The sequence below is a fragment of the Erpetoichthys calabaricus genome, chromosome 15 (genome assembly GCF_900747795.2).
Source record: "Erpetoichthys calabaricus chromosome 15, fErpCal1.3, whole genome shotgun sequence".
Taxonomy (NCBI): Eukaryota; Metazoa; Chordata; class Cladistia; order Polypteriformes; family Polypteridae; genus Erpetoichthys; species Erpetoichthys calabaricus.
In genome coordinates, this window is record NC_041408.2 from 29128778 (window position 1) to 29145235 (window position 16458).

Below are 16458 nucleotides of genomic sequence, written 5' to 3' on the forward strand. Positions count from 1 at the left end.
ACACACACACATATAAACATATATATACATGTACATATACACATATATATATACATATCTACATATATATATATATATATATATATATATATATATATATATATATATATATATATATATATACATATACACATCCACATATCAACATATATATATACACATATATACACACACACACGCTTTATGGGTGATGATTGTTTTACTCTTTTTATCTGTATTTTATTTTATTGTAGAATCAACTCGTATCTGCGCACAGCAGGGCAGCCGTGGGCGGATGCGTATGGTGTATTCACTCCATGTTATCGTGCATTGCGCTGTCAGTGGTATTTTGATAAAAGAATTTGAACAACATATAAGAAGCGTATAAATTATTAAACAGTAAAACATTAACATTTAAGAAGTAAAGTTACATTAAGTACTACTGCAGTGCCTTCGGGTATACCTCATTTTTTGTTTGCCCATTACATGCTTAAATGTATACATTTTTTGGTGCACCTACCCGAGAACACGCGACATATAACCGAGCGTGGGAGAAGCATGGATTTTAAACACGCGTTGAGTTCATCTGCTGGTCTCCCTCGTGGAATAACTGGTAATGTTTGACTAAAATCTACATTGAGTAAAACGACATTACCTCCTATTTTTTTTTTTACGATCTCTGAGATCTTGCTTTTTTCAGTTCAAGGCTTCATAAGCTCTTTTATGTTCAATGTTGTACTTAATAAGTACTAATTATCCCAAACCATCATCTTTGAATGTTGCAAGACTTTCGCCTTGTATGTAGATCGGGGTAATTACATTCATTGCATTCCTAGTCTGAATCACAATGTGATTGTATGGGTGGTTACCTGGCACTGTAGGGTTGCCACCCGTCGTTTAAAATACGGAATCGTGCCGCATTTGAGAATGAAATTGCGCGTCCCGTTTTGAATCAATACTGGACGGGATTTATCCCGTATTTTTTTTATCATTTTTTTTTTTAAAGCAGCGTCTCATGCAAATCATCCCACACGCATTTTATGAAGATGCCTCCTTTCCTACTTTTGATTGGGTAATACTTGATGTCATCGTTAGTTTGATTGGTGTTTTTAACTGTCCAGTGAGGAGGGCGTGTCTTTTAAGTACAGTCTGCAAAGTGTTGGCACTGAGATATGGCGTCAGCGCCATAGTTGAAGCCCCTAACGTTGCGGTCAGCAAGTCGGCTAACATCCGCCATGTGCCGTCTTTCAGTTGCGAGAAGCAGATCATAGAATGATTGAAACTGTTGCCCCTAACGTTGCGCCACGGCGTGTGGTTCGTTTATACCTCGTGTCTTCTCATTAAACTTTTATCTCGCGAATATGTTATTGCAATCCGCAGCGGGAGCGTTTCTATAAACTTAATTAAAACTTACGTTTTACACCGTGCTTTGTTTCCCTTATGAACATGCTTGTAGGAGGATTGTGGGTTCGCTTCCCGGTTCCTCCCTGTGTGGATAGCGCTTTGAGTACTGAGAAAAGCGCTATATAAATGTAATGAATTATTATTTATTATTATTGTATGCTTAACTCGCTCCGTTCTCAATTGTTTAATAAATTTTTTGCTCTTCGCTGTTTGCGGCTGTTCCTCCATTTCCCCCTACTTCGTTGTTTTATCTCGCGAATATGTTATTGCAATCCTTAACGGGAGCGTTTCAATAAACTGATTGAAAATAGTTTTGCATTTACCTTTTTAGTAAAAGGCGAGCTTTTAAGCCTGAGAAATCACCGCGTACATGCACACGTTTAATTGGACATGTGTTAATATGTATGGTTACACAGTATTAAAAGACAGTGAACAACGTCAGTTACCTTTGTTCCCGCGTTTCATAAAAGGTGAGCTTTTAAGCCTGAGAAATCACCCCGTAAATGCACACGTTTAATTGCACATGTGTTAATATGTATGCTTACACAGTATTAAAAGACAGTCAAAAATTAACGTCATTTACCTTCGTTCCCGCGTGTGACTCGTGCTGTAAATCTCTTCCTTGTTTTCAGTTCACGTGATTACGTAGGCGGCGTGATGACGCGATACGTGACTCCGCCTCCTCCATTACAGTGTATGGACAAAAAATATGTTCCAGTTATGACCATTACGCTTTGAATTTCGAAATGAAACCTGCCTAACTTTTGTAAGTAAGCTGTAAGGAATGAGCCTGCCAAATTTCAGCCTTCCACCTACACGGGAAGTTGGAGAATTAGTGATGAGTGAGTCAGTGAGTCAGTCAGTCAGTCAGTGAAGGCTTTGCCTTTTATTATTATAGATGAGTGATTAGACTTTGCTATTGCTTAGCCTTTGTACTATTCCAGACGTGGACCCTCAATGTAACTGTTAGACTGCATTACTCTCACCAACATACCTTTCAGATATATTATACGTACTTTCACTACATTTGTCACGTTTCAGGGATTATACGAATGAACATTAATTAGGCTTCAAAAGCCAAATGACACAAATTTAGTGTCTGCATATCTGTATTTAGCCATTGTGGGGCATACCAGCATCCCAAACCCGACACAGACAGACACCAAGCACACATAACACATGTTGGCTTTATTCAGTGGGAAACACTGAAATTGTTTCCCACCAATGCATAGTACAATGAGTATAATATTTATAGCCCATAGTACTTCTCTTCTTTCTCTCCCTCTTTCTCCTTTCACCTACACTCCTCCTCCAGAAAACTTTGTTGCCCTCCCCCCAACTCTGGCTCCCTGAATGAAGTGAGAGGTGGTCCCTTTTATGCTGCACCCAGAAGCACTTCAGGTGGCCCATCAGCATAATTCGGAAGTACTTCCAAGTGTGGTGGAAGCCCGAGGTAGTAGGCCTCTGTCGTTCCTGCAGCACTCCTGGTAGCACTCATGGAACCCAACAGGGCTGTGCTGAACTCTAACTCCCTTGTAGCCCTGTGGGAATCCATGGCACTGTGGCACCCCTGGGGGGCTGCAATCTAGCACTCTGGAAGAGTGAGTGCCTTGTGCATGTCCGCTCCCCGGCCTTTCTGCTAAAGGGCCCAAGTAGTTTGTCACACCATGAAATATATTGTTTTTTTGTTCATCCTGCTAACTGACATAATTGCAGTGTTTTGTTAATAAAATACAATTAAAAATACAATTTACTTTGGTATTAACAAATGGAGCATCTCATTTCATTTCCAAACCATTGTTGGGTTGAACTTTAATGAAAACATGCAATGTATTTGCAAAAAATTGCAACAGCACAGCTATTTATTAAACCTTCCTCTTGTGTTAGGGTCTGCACCGACCCGTTTTAAATTTTAAATGCATACAAGAATCACATAAATTTGTTTATTGCATCAAGGCTTTTTGACTTTGTCAGGAACCTCTATTTCAACAAAATAAAACAAAAAAAATATTTTTACTAAATTATAAAATGCTCTGGTTGAAATTATGACCTTTGTGTTGTTAGGGTCGGTTTCGACCCAGTTATGATAATACGATGATAAAGCAATAATTAGAGCCAAAACTGAAATCCTAAGTGCACTGTCAGCTGACACACTGACAACCAGCTCCTCTCCTAATCATGTGACCTTTCTCATTTTGCGTGGCTTTCCAATGTACCTGCACAAAAACAAAACAAACAAAGACGGGGATGTCCAGACATGTGAGGTGAATTCACTCATTTGAGTGGCCATTTGACTTGCAGAGTGCACATTTACAATTTGCAGCATGCAAAAATGAGAAGAAGATTTACAGTGAGCCAAGTTCTGGATCATATTTTTGGTGAAAATGAAGGAGAGGACACAGAGCAGCATAGCGATTCAGATGAGCAGGTTTCTGAGGAGGAAGACAATGTGGAGTATCATCCAGAAGACACAGACACATCTGATGAGTCGGATGAGGAGGTCACTGGTGCTGAAGCTGCTCCTGCTGAAAGATTCAAGTCCAAAAATGGTAAGATCTTTTGGAGCTCAGTACCTCATGATGTACATGGCAGGGCAGCTGCTGCAAATGTAATCAAAATGACCCCTGGAATCACAAGGTTTGCTCTGACCAGAGTCAGTGACATCAAAACATATTTTGAGCTATTTATGCCATTGTCACTAAAAAGAATCATCATTACTATGACGAACCTTGAAGGAAAAAAAGTCAATGGCGACATGTGGAAAGACATTGATGAGGAATACCTGGATGCTTTCATTGGTGTTCTTCTTCTTGCTGGAGTGTACAGATCCTGCAATGAGGCCACTGATAGTCTATGGGACGCATCAACAGGCAGAAATATTTTCCGGGCAACAATGTCACTTCAGACATTTCAAATGATATCAAGAGTCCTCAGATTTGACAACAGAGAGACCAGAGTGAGATCTGACAAGCTTGGTCCCATCAGGGATGTCTGGGAGAGATGGGTGCAGCTCCTTCCCTGATGTTCAACCCAGGGCCAGAGTTGACAGTGGATGAACGTCTTGTCCCTTTTCGAGGAAAATGCCCCTTCCGGCAATACATACCCAGTAAGCCAGGGAAATACGGCATAAAAATCTGGGCAGCCTGTGACGCAAGAACCAGCTATGCCTGGAATCTACAGATTTACACAGGCAAAGCTGCGAGTGGCATCCCCGAGAAAAACCAAGGAAAACGTGTGGTCCTCTATATGACCACTGGACTGCAGGGTCACAATATCACTTGTGACAATTTTTTTACCAGCTATGACCTCGGACAAGAACTTCTCAAGAGGAAACTTAACATGGTGGGAACAGTGAAGAAAAATAAACCTGAGTTGCCTGCTGAAATCTTGCAGGTGAAGGGCAGGGCTCCACTTTCCTCAAAGTTTGCTTTTACAGACACCACCACTGTTTTCTCATATTGTCCAAAAAGAAACCGGAATGTGATACTCATGTCTACTCTTCACAAAGACGCAGCTGTATCATCAGGAAATGACAAAAAGCCGACAATTATCCACGACTATAACAAAAACAAAGGAGGAGTGGACAACCTGGACAAGCTGACAGCCACATACACATGCCAGCGAATGACCAGAAGATGGCCAATGGTTGTGTTTTACAACATCCTTGATGTGTCTGCATATAATGCATTTGTGTTGTGGAGCCACATCCACCAAGGGTGGAACTCAACCAAAAAAAACAAGTGGAGACTGTTTCTTGAGGAGTTGGGAAATTCCCTTGTCAAGCCACACATTAGGCGAAGGGAATGGGTGCCCCGAGACCCAGACGCTGCAGCCTTTGCCAGACAGCTGCAGAGCTCACCCAGCACTCCATCCTCACCATCAGCAACACAGAGAGAATCTGCATCAGCATCCTCCTCAGCCAGCCCTGTCTCAACACCAACCGAAACAGCCCCAACCCCAGTCAGGCCGCCTGATTCGAAAAGAAAGAGGTGTCAGGTCTGCCCAAGCAGTAAGGACAGAAAGACAAATGTATTGTGTTTCAACTGCAAGAAATATCTCTACAAAGAACACTCAAAAAGTGTCACTTTTTGCCACACATGCCTCTAAACACACACATACACAAGCATGTTCTTGTACACAGAGGTTTTTACTCTGATTTAGCTTTGTATTAGTTTTGGAACTTGTAATTGATTTCTATTTGTTTGATTTTCTTGATTGGTTTTTGTTTATTTGACCATGCAAATATATATTTTGTGTCATGACCTGTTCTGCTTTTCATTTTTTTCAGTTTATATTAAAGTTCTATTGCTGAAAAAAAATTTTTTTTGCCTTTTCTTGATGTAAATATCTATGGGTCGAAATTGACCCGTAACACCATAGATGTCACTTTAGTTATTAATATTAAAATGAAAAAAATAAATAAAACAAATTTATTTAAGAGATGTGTTGTATACCCCTCAGTATTAGTCAGGTAACACAAGAACCTTTTATTTATTAATATGATTCTCTTGAGGTTCTTTTTACCATTTTTTTAAATTGAAATCAAGGGGTATACTGACAAAAAAAGGCCCAGAGGCCCACACCAAAAGTATTAAAACCAACATTTTCATGGATAAGGAAGCCTAACAAGGTAACCAAGAGATGAGAAACAAATTGGATGATAGCTTATTGTTTTTAGTGTATTTTATAGCTGATTTAATACACGGGTCAAAACCGACCCGTTAACATAAGAGATGATAACAGAAAGCTAACACAAGAGGAAGGTTAAGTAAGATGAGAAAAATTAACAAGTTAAGTTGCAAGCCATGTGGCACGATTCCGTGAGGTTGATCCAGCTCACAGGATCCTCATTGTTGAGAACCAGATCTATTGGACCAGGCCAAGGGGACACCCACGTAACACCTGGCTTCGGCAGATAGATGGTCATTTCTGGAGGGTGGGATTGGGCTGTGTGTATATGCCTGGGGGACTGCCAACCAGGACTCCTAGCTGTTTCCTCATTTGGTGGGAGTGGCAATGTGGTGTATCAGTGCATGCTCCCCAACCTGACCTGATCTGCCTTTCTGTGAACAATCATAATTAGGACATGAAATAATTGCACAACAAAAGGGAAAGGGGAAATTATTGTCCTTTTGAAACTGGGGCAGGGCAACAGGTCCTCTCAGTGAAATATCAAATATGTCAGGTAGTTGGTTGCTTCTAGCTCCAGCCCTGAGTTAAGTCTAAGTTGGCACTTTCCACGTGAACTTTTCACATTTGAATTTAACATTTGCCCATTCATCTTTTCTAGTTTCCCCAAACTCAATCATGTTTTGCAGGATGCATTTGTGGTGTTGTTACTGTAATTTTATTATTAAAAATTTAAGGAAGTCAGGACTGTCTCCATACTAGCCTAGTATGTCCTTATCAATTATTTTACTCAGTAATCAGTATACTAACTAATCTGTAGGTGAAGAATAAGAAAAATGTATGTGATCGATGAACCTCATGTGAAGGCTTTTACATAAAGTAGATGGGATGGGAGCACTCCCCCCACAAACAGGTGAAACAGTAAGGCCACCCATTAGAATATTTTATTAGAGTAATTGGGTGTTAATGGAGGGAAAAATTTGAGAGGTTGTAATCATCTCTCCTATTTTCTCATAAAATATAGGCTGGAAGGACATACAGTATCAGAATGAAAACATGTTCATTAAGCAGAATTTTTGACTACGTAGTTTCATAAATCATAGTAACAGCTATGGGTACCATTGCCTTTTATCACCATGATTGCCCACTCCTAGTCTAAACAGTATCCTCTTCACTTAAATAGAGGATTTTTTGAGTGGTAGACCTTAGGTTTGAAAACTACACTTCTTACCAGTCTTACTCTGTGCTCCAGAATTCTCCAGAACTGTGTACTCAGCCCAATTATTTTTTCCTCTTTTCACATGCAGTTGGATTGCAAACTCTGACACAAACTCTATTTTCACATTTACTGACTACTGAACAGTAGTAGCACTGATTACTTGCCATGATAACACAGCCTTGAGACACTGTACCTTGAGTGGTACAGTGATAACAATCTGTTACTCAGTGAAAATAAAGGAGCTTATTGTAAACCTTATGTAATTTAAAGAGGGTCATGCTCCTATTGGCAATAATGGGACTAGTGTGAAAAGAGTGAGTAGCTTCAAGTTCTTAGGCAGACACATCAGTAAGGAGCTCTAAAAGTTCTTCACCATCTAAACTGTTTATAAGCTTTATCTTTTGAAGAGGCTAAGGAAAATCCTTCTGTCCCCTCATGTCTTCAGTTACCTTTTATAATACTGTTTTATTGTATTTTCAAAAACAAGAGAACGCAATGGCATTCTAATCCATCAAACATAATAATATATATAACATAATATATACAACCAAAAGAAAGAGAAAAAGAACAGAGAAACTGGCAAAAAGAAAAACATTTTTTTGGATAAAACAATAAATCCATTACAGGACAGATATACTGTACATATTCTAAAGTAATATTAATACACTAGCCGACGCCACATAATTATGTATTGACGGGTGAACACTTCCTGAAAGACACAGTTGTCCAAATGGGGTGGGTTTGAGGATACGACTGTAAGTGAATGAAAAGATGGAACTCTGGAGAGAGCAACATACAATTGTCCGTGACTGAAAACTGGAGGACCGCTGCCGCTCCCCCACCTCCCAGAGCGAGGGACGGGGCTGGACGGCTGGCGCGCGCGGAGGGCAGAACATTCTTAGATGGTGCTGTCGCATCCACCCTCGCTCTTGAAGCATACACACTGCCTGGTCATGTGCCCGCTCGCAAGAGCAACAGAGACCCGCCCACCAACTGTAAGACCATGGGATACCCCTCGCAAACTGTTCTACTCTCCGCATACAGCGATTCACATCCACAACAAACAGTTTTACACGCTGCATACAGTGATTCACATCCGCGACAAACATGCTCCTTCAGAGGTGCATGTGGAGTGTAGCAGAGACGAATGTGAATGACGCCCTGCTCTGTGAGTTGCTGCGTCCGAGTTGGTGGGCGTGGCTCTGCGAGTTGTCGTCATATCCAATGTCTTAGAGGTGGTGGGCGTGGCTCCATCCTGCGTGCTTCCATGGGTGTCTTGCTTGCGCTGGCGGTGGCTTAGTGAATTATATATGTAGATTTTCCTTCCCACTGCCCTTTCCACTCCCACTGCCCTTTGAGGCTGAGGGCGTTCTGGTTGGGCAAGGTACCTGGCCATCCCACACAAGATTATTTTTATTCCTTGATTTAATTATTTTTCATGTGTCAGCAGTCAGTGTTGTAGTTATTTTTTGTTTTACTGATTTTTTTTTTTTTATATAGCTGTGAAGGCAAAAGCACTTTATTGTTATTTATTGTTTGTAAATTTTTAACATGAAAATGTTTCTTTTTCTTTTTCATTTCAGTTATTGCACAGTATTTTTTAGATCTAGTAAAAAGTAGCTCTTAAAATATGCCCATTGGATGTGTCCATTGTTTACATTATAATCAAGTTTGACACAAGTGTAGCAAAATACATAACAAGTATGCCAAAAATCAATATTTCTTTTTTCATTCATTGCAAATTGAATTTTATTAGAGGAAATGGATTTGTAACAAGGTTTCCATAAAAATCTGGATGACTGAATAATGGCAAATGGTATTACTTTTATTCAGGAAGACAACATTCACTTTAACAACAGCATAATTCCCAAAGGAAGCCACACAACTTATATCTCCATGGAGACAATACAACCATCTTTCTGCATCTCCTAGGAACTAATTAGAAAAAGTGTCATGTGTCAACATTTTAGAGCTTTACTGTGCTAAGTCTGTCCAGTAATCACCTAGGATAGCTGGTTGATTAATTTGAATGTATAATATTCAAAGAAAAACATATTTTGAACAAATGGCCATAACCGTTTCAAATTTAATGAAATGACAAGGTAAACATTCTATAATGTATAGTTAAATTGTTTTGTGGAAGAATAATTTTAGGGTTACATAGCATTCATCTTAAAGAAATAGAATAAAGAGTTAATAAATGTGGGAAATCAAATAAACATCAAGTGAACAACAAATTGTACACTGAAATATAAGATTTGGTTTAGGAAAAATACTGAACTGGTCAAGTAAATAAAGAATGTACCAGAAGAAAGGTTGATGTAATATAAAAAAATGTACTGAAGGATGACTAAAAGATGACTAAGAAATCAGTAGATGTCCTATAAACTAAAATGGACAGTTGTTATATGCACAGAAATTCCAAGGGTGGTGTCTCATCTCAAAAGGTATAAGAAGAACCAGAATATAATATAATAGACTTTTATTTTATGTAAATCATTTGGGTGTAAACCAGTGAACCAACCAGAGTAAAATGTATGCATTGATTGACACTGGATGTAAATTCAACAGTTAATAAATGAACCTCTGGTCTTTGATTCTCTGACAATTCTGATCATTTTGACCATACTGTAACAGACTACTTTTGAAGCATTGCTTTTGAAGCATGCTCCCTTCCAAGGCATTTTGCCGAGGAGTCATTAAAAGATACAATGAGCAGCTTTTCTCCAGCCTGATTACTGAATTGTCCTGTTAGAGAACGTTTCTTTCTTTAATAAGTTGTTAAATTTCGACCACAGTATATTGTTATAGTGCAGTAAGATTACTTAACTACACCAAATAGCTAAGGTGAAAAGCACCTCAAACTGAGTCTCTTTTACATTATAAATTGGTATAGCTGTGACAACCTTTTCTTTCACCTGAATGTACTGTTTACAGTTGGCATGACATATAAATAAGGCATTCACAATGACTAATGAAAGAAATACCAGCTCCAGATACATTTCACATGAGACTTCAGCTATGAATAGGAAATTAATAATGCAGTAGTATCTTACCTTCTAATTTGTAGGTGTGGTTCAATAGACTTTTACAAAAGTTAATTACCGCTACTTTAAACAGCATAGCTATTTCTTTCCTAATATGTAGAATTATTTTCTTGCTAAGACAGAGTTTTGTTATTTCTGTCTTGAACAGCTCTACCCTACTAAATAAATCATGATTTCTGGGGGAATCAATGTCTTACTTTTGTCAAAACTCGACATTTTAACTTATCAAAGAGATTTTAGTAAAAAGAAATTTGTATGTCAAGAAAAATATGTATATCTAAATAATGTCTAGTTAGAAACTAATTATGTATTATTGCAAAGTGTTTTTTTGCATTTCCAAGCATAATGTTACAAGTAATAGTTTGTATTAGTGCTGGCAGGTATACTGGTTCATACCGAAAACCATTTTTTATTTTTGTTATGATATGGATTTTTCATATACCGCAACACCGGTTTAAATAGCCTAAACAACAATTCTGAAACTGAAGCTGTAGCAGACGATAAAGTTGAACATGATGACACAGAAGAACTTTTGCCGAAAAAAGGACCCGTGTCTGTTGTCTGGAGATGCTTTGGTTTTAAAAGATCGGATGTAGACCAAACAACTATTTACTGCAAATGCTGTCGAGCTAAAGTTGTCGCTGGAGGCGGCAACACGAGCAATTTGCTGCACCACCTTAGCTGCAAACATGCTTTGGAATACCATGAATGTATGGAACTAAGATTGGCACCTTCCACGTCCTCGGGTAAACCTGAAAAAGCTAGAGGGACGCTCGAGTCAGATGTCACTTGTAGACACGTTTGCTAGAGGTACTGCCAACAACAAAAAAAGCAAGCGGAGGATCGAGATAACCACCACCATTACAATCCATATAGCCAAAGAAATGTATATAGCTTAGCTTGAAGCAAGGTCCATATTAATGCAATTTGCCTTGATGATGGTTTAGTTGGTAAAGATGTCATCACCAAGTTGTACTTGTTTTATTTTATTTTTATTTGGTGAATACGGCATAATGTACGTGGGCTTGAAGTAATAGCATTATTACTGGAAGTTGCACTATTATTTATTTTATTGTTATTATTTTTTAGTTTAAATATTATGCAGTTTAATGATGGTAAAGTTGTTTAAAAAGTCACTTTAACATGTCAGTAGACAGAGATTGTTAACATTAACAAAGTGTAGTCCGTTTACAAAAAATATTTATTCCTTTTCTAAGACATGTTCAGTGCAATACAACTTTTGACCTCTGGATATTTTACTAAGTCTAAATGCCTCTTTGGATGGTTGAAAATATGTTGTCAAAATTTTAGTTTATGTTGTTAGCAAAATTTGTTTAATAAAAAGGTTCTATATTTTGACTGCAACTGTCATGCAATGCGATTCCTTCTCTTGAAAACTATCACTTTATGGGGCCATGCAAACCTGTATTAATACCTGTGTGCACATTAAAATGTTTTTTTGTACAATGTACAATTCTCATGACAGTGGAATAGGTTATTCTTAGCCAGTCTACTGCAGTAATTACAGTGGAAAATGTGGTTAAATTCCACTCATGAATGGGAAAAAAATACTGTTGAATACTGTGAAACCAGTATAATTTTGAAAAATACCGTGATATAGAATTTTGGTCATACCGTCCAGCACTAGTTTGTATTGTATTAAAATACTAGCAAAATACCCGTGCTTCGCAGCGGCGAAGTACTGCTTTAAAATTTTTATTAAGAAGAAAAGTAAACCTTTTTAAACTGAAGGAAAATATACCAATAATTATTTGTTAAGGATCTCTTTGTATACCAAGTTGCCAGTTCGGCCCTCTGGTTGTAATATGACCAAGCTGTGCACTGAGCTTACTCTTGAGCATGCAACGTATAGTTGGCCATGTGAAAGCAATCTTGCCTCAAATCAATGCCAACCTTTTGTAGGGTCTGTCCCTGAGACTTATTAATTGTCATTACAAAGCAGAGCCTTACTGGAAATTGGAGGCGTTTGAATTGAAATGGGTTTCATCGATAACTTCGCATCCAAATTTTGAGAGTTTAAACATTCATAAACATCAAAGTGTCCACTACTCAAATTGTTACCTGTGAATCTAAGATGTTTAAGAGGCATTGGCGGTTGTCCAAAGGTGTAAAACATTTGGCCATTTCAGTACACTTGAAAGCGACAACCAAAGAATTCAGCGGCAGCCATCAACTCACATGCGTTCAGAACCATAGGTGAAGGGCTTAAGCATTTCACTCTTATAGTGCTCCTGTGTAGTATAATTATCTCCTGTACCGTCATCAGTCCACACCTTGAACCTGTCCCAGTCATTCAATACATAAGATACAATGTTCCTCCGGATATCAAGAGTGAGCCTGTTATGACCGTACAATATGTAACACAGAGAATGGAAAAGGCAGTTGCCATCTCCGGGCATGGAAACCACTCGGTAAGTGATAGTTCTTTGATTGATAGTGATCACTTCGATAGACATGTTAATGGGGGTACGGTTGGAACGATAAAGGAAAAGGGTACCTGAACAATGTAAACTAAGTCTAAAATACCTACACAATAACTATAATCATATTAAACGAACAATAAAACAGTGGAGGAGCCGTAGATTAAATAAAAAGGCTGCAGTTATCAGCAGGGAGACGTGAATACCGTGGCGAAGCAAGGAAGGGAATGAAGATATCGGAGCGACGGACGGCCTTATATAGGCAGGCAGCCAGCCAACTATGTGGGAGGCGTGGGGATGGGGGACCAACGCTGCCTCACACGGCGACCGAGCTGCAGGCTATGGACGTATATACAGTATGTATGTAAGTAGGATTCAGTTAGCGTTGGGAACCCGCGTACCAAATTTCTTGAAGATGGGCCCATAAGTAACAAAGACCATTGGAAAGTTCAATATGGCGGCTGACAGTGGCGTCATGCCACCGAAACAAATACGTACATCGGTTTCGGTTAGCGCAGGGAAGCCGCCTACCAAATTTCATGAAGATGGGACCATAAATAAGAAAGTTTAACATGGCGGACGTTGTCGACCGTTATGACCGTTACGTGTAGAATTTCGAAATGAAACCTGCTTAACTTTTGTAAGTAAGCTGTAAGGAATGAACCTGCCAAATTTCAGCCTTCTACCTACACGGGAAGTTGGAGAATTAGTGATGAGTGAGTCAGTGAGGGCTTTGCCTTTTATTAGTATAGATTTAATCTATCTTGGACCCAAATATCTTATCTGACGTTCTAACATATTCATGCTTTAAATATATTGGAGCTTTAAATATAGTACATCTTCTAATATACTTGTGAGCACACCCAGTCCCCTATCACATAAACCTTATTTTTTTAATACAGATTTTTCACTCTGTTGCACTTTGACAAATGTGCATTCTAAAGAAAAATGTTTAGCAGGTAAGCATGCTTGAATGTTCATGTGTGGTTTTTGTTCTTTGCTCCAGACATACAGAACTAAGCCTAAATAAATACTTTTCATTTTAAAAAACACATATTTTTGTATGCAACGTTGAGATGCAAGCTTTACGTTTTGTTTTGTTTGTTGTGTTAAGTTTAGTAACTTTAGTTGCTATAAAAGAAAGAAAACCACTGATTCATGTATTATGTTTCCAAATACAGTATCACAGTGTAGCAAAGAACACAAGCCCAAACCACATCAGGTTTATCACATGATGCATGTGAGCACCACCACACTAACCAATTTTAAAAATAGCAACAAATCTGGCAGAAACCTTAGCCTAGAATAATATTTGAGTCCCAAACATGGGGTGGAAGTGACTATATCTTCTAATAATAATAATAATAATTCTTTGCATTTATATAGCGCTTTTCTCACTACTCAGAGCGCTCAGCAATTGCACGTTAAGGGCCTTGCTTAAGGGCCCAACAGAGCAAGAGTCCCTTTTGGCATTTACAGGATTTGAACCAGCAACCTTCCGATTGCCAGTGCAGATCTCTAGCCTCAGAGCCTCCACTCCGCCTACAACAAATTATGCAGTCGAGTTTTCCGCATTTGGGGAAATCGCAGGGGTCAGCACTCCCGGAGTGCAATGGATGAGCCTCACCCTGGGAGAACCACCTTAGTGATCATGGTATCTCCCCTACCAGGTAAGTATTCTATGACTCCCAAGTTACGTTTGTAGTGTAATTAGAACATCTTTAAGATAACAAAACAGTCCTTCCATTTTATACTTTTCTCAGTATCACTTATGGATTTATTGAGTATTTTCCTGTTGCTGTTCAGCTACTCTGCGGTGGGTTGGCACCCTGCCCGGGATTGGTTCCTGTCTTGTGCCCTGTGTTGGCTGGGATTGGCTCCAGCAGACCCCCGTGACCCAGTGTTCGGATTCAGCGGGTTAGAAAATGGATGGATGGATGTTCAGCTACTTGTACTATTTCACAAATGCGTTTGAAATATACAAAGTAATCTAGAGAGTTGCATAGAATTTTAAATCCTTAGTGTTTTAATTCAATTCAACCGTATTGTCATTGTACACTGTCTAAACATGTGTTCAACAAAAATATTTGTGCTAAAAGAAAACCAACAATACAGTGCCAACAATAAAAAATAACAATAATATAAAAAGAGAAAATGCAATAAATGTGCAAATGCTAGAAGCTGGTCAATTGGCAGTTCAGAGTTACAAAGTATTTAATAACATCTCACTCCTGGGAAAGAGGCTATTTCTTTGTCTAGTGCAGTGATTCTTAACCTTTTTTGAGTCACAGACCCCTTTAAGAATCTGATGAAAGCTATGGTCCCCTTTCCCCAGAAATGTTCACATAAATATGATTTTTCATGCAATGAATATAATGTACTTTATTTATAGAGATTTGATTGTCTCATGCATATATGACATACAAATAGTATTATTAAACTTTAAAGTAAACAATCTAAAAAAACACTCCTTTTTTATGCAAAAAGTAATAGCCACTCATTATAATTTTGAAATACAATCCTCTTGTGCAAATTAAAACAGATCTGTTACTACGTTTTCTACTACCATTACTACTAGTACTACTACATCTACTCTAAATCAACAGTACCGGGCTGTATAGTGAATATAAATGTTAATTTTTATCTGACCCTCACAGATCCCCTGAAACCTGTTCATTAACCTCAGGTTAAGAGCCCCTGGTTTAGAGTATCAGGCCTGAAAACATCTATAGCACTTTGGTGAGGTAAAGAGTGAAAATGGGTCACAGCTGGGGTGTGTAGGATCATGGGGGATATGGATCCCTCTTCCTAAGCAAAGCTTTGTGTAGATGTCCTTCATAGCTGGAAGTGGGATGTCAGTGATATGCTGGGCAGTTTTAACAGTCCTCTGCTTAGCTTTCAGATCAGCAACCGTGCAGTTACCAAACCACACAGTTATGCAACTGGTCAGGATGCTGTCTGCTGTATATCGGTAAAAATTGGGAAGCAATTTAGTGGACAGACAGGCCTTTTTCATCCTCCATAAGATATTAAGATTTTGGTGAGCCTTCCTTACTAAGGAGGAGGTGTTAGTTGTCCAAGTTAGATCCTTTGATAAATACTGAAGAGACTAAAGCTAGACACCTGTACTACTTCCACTAAATTGATGCAGAGGAGGTGTAGGTATATATTTTTTTGGACTTTCTAAAGTCCAAGATCAGTTCCTTAGTGTTTGTGATGTTTAGAGCTAGATTGTTGTTTGTGCTTCATACCTCTAGCTGCTGAACTTCTTCTCTGTAACCCATCTCTTTGTTGTTTGAGATTTTTCCTACCACAGTGGTGTCACCATAAATGTAATGACCAAATTAGATTTGTGAACAGGGACACAGTCGTAGGTGAAAAGCAAATACAGAAGGGGTCTCAGCATAAAGTCCTGTGTTGCACCCATACTCAATAACAATGTTGGAGGTGTCTGATTCTATCATTTTGGGGTCTGTTTGGTTAGAAAGTCTGATATCCAATTGCATCTAGGTTATTCAGACCCAAGGAGTGGAGTTTTCTGACCAGCTTGGAGGTTGAATTGAATGCAAAACTATAGTTACCAAATTCTGAAATAGCTGTTCTGGAGATCCAGGTAAGTCAAAGCAGGGTGAAACATGATAGGTATGGCATCCTGTAAACCTAATTGATGGCTAGGCATACTTGAACTGGTCATGGGTGACAAAGATGCTTGCTTTGATGTGGGACATAATGATCCTTT

At 38.8% G+C, this 16458-nt stretch overlaps 1 protein-coding gene and 1 pseudogene across 1 annotated transcript in view; one reads left to right on the top strand and one right to left on the bottom strand.

The window, feature by feature from the left end:
• The window catches only part of commd1 (copper metabolism (Murr1) domain containing 1), a 113477-nt gene that overhangs the window by 39421 nt on the left and 57598 nt on the right, over positions 1-16458 (top strand). The gene's annotated exons all lie outside the window — the stretch shown is intronic.
• On the bottom strand, positions 14244-14397 carry LOC114666303 (uncharacterized; annotated as a pseudogene).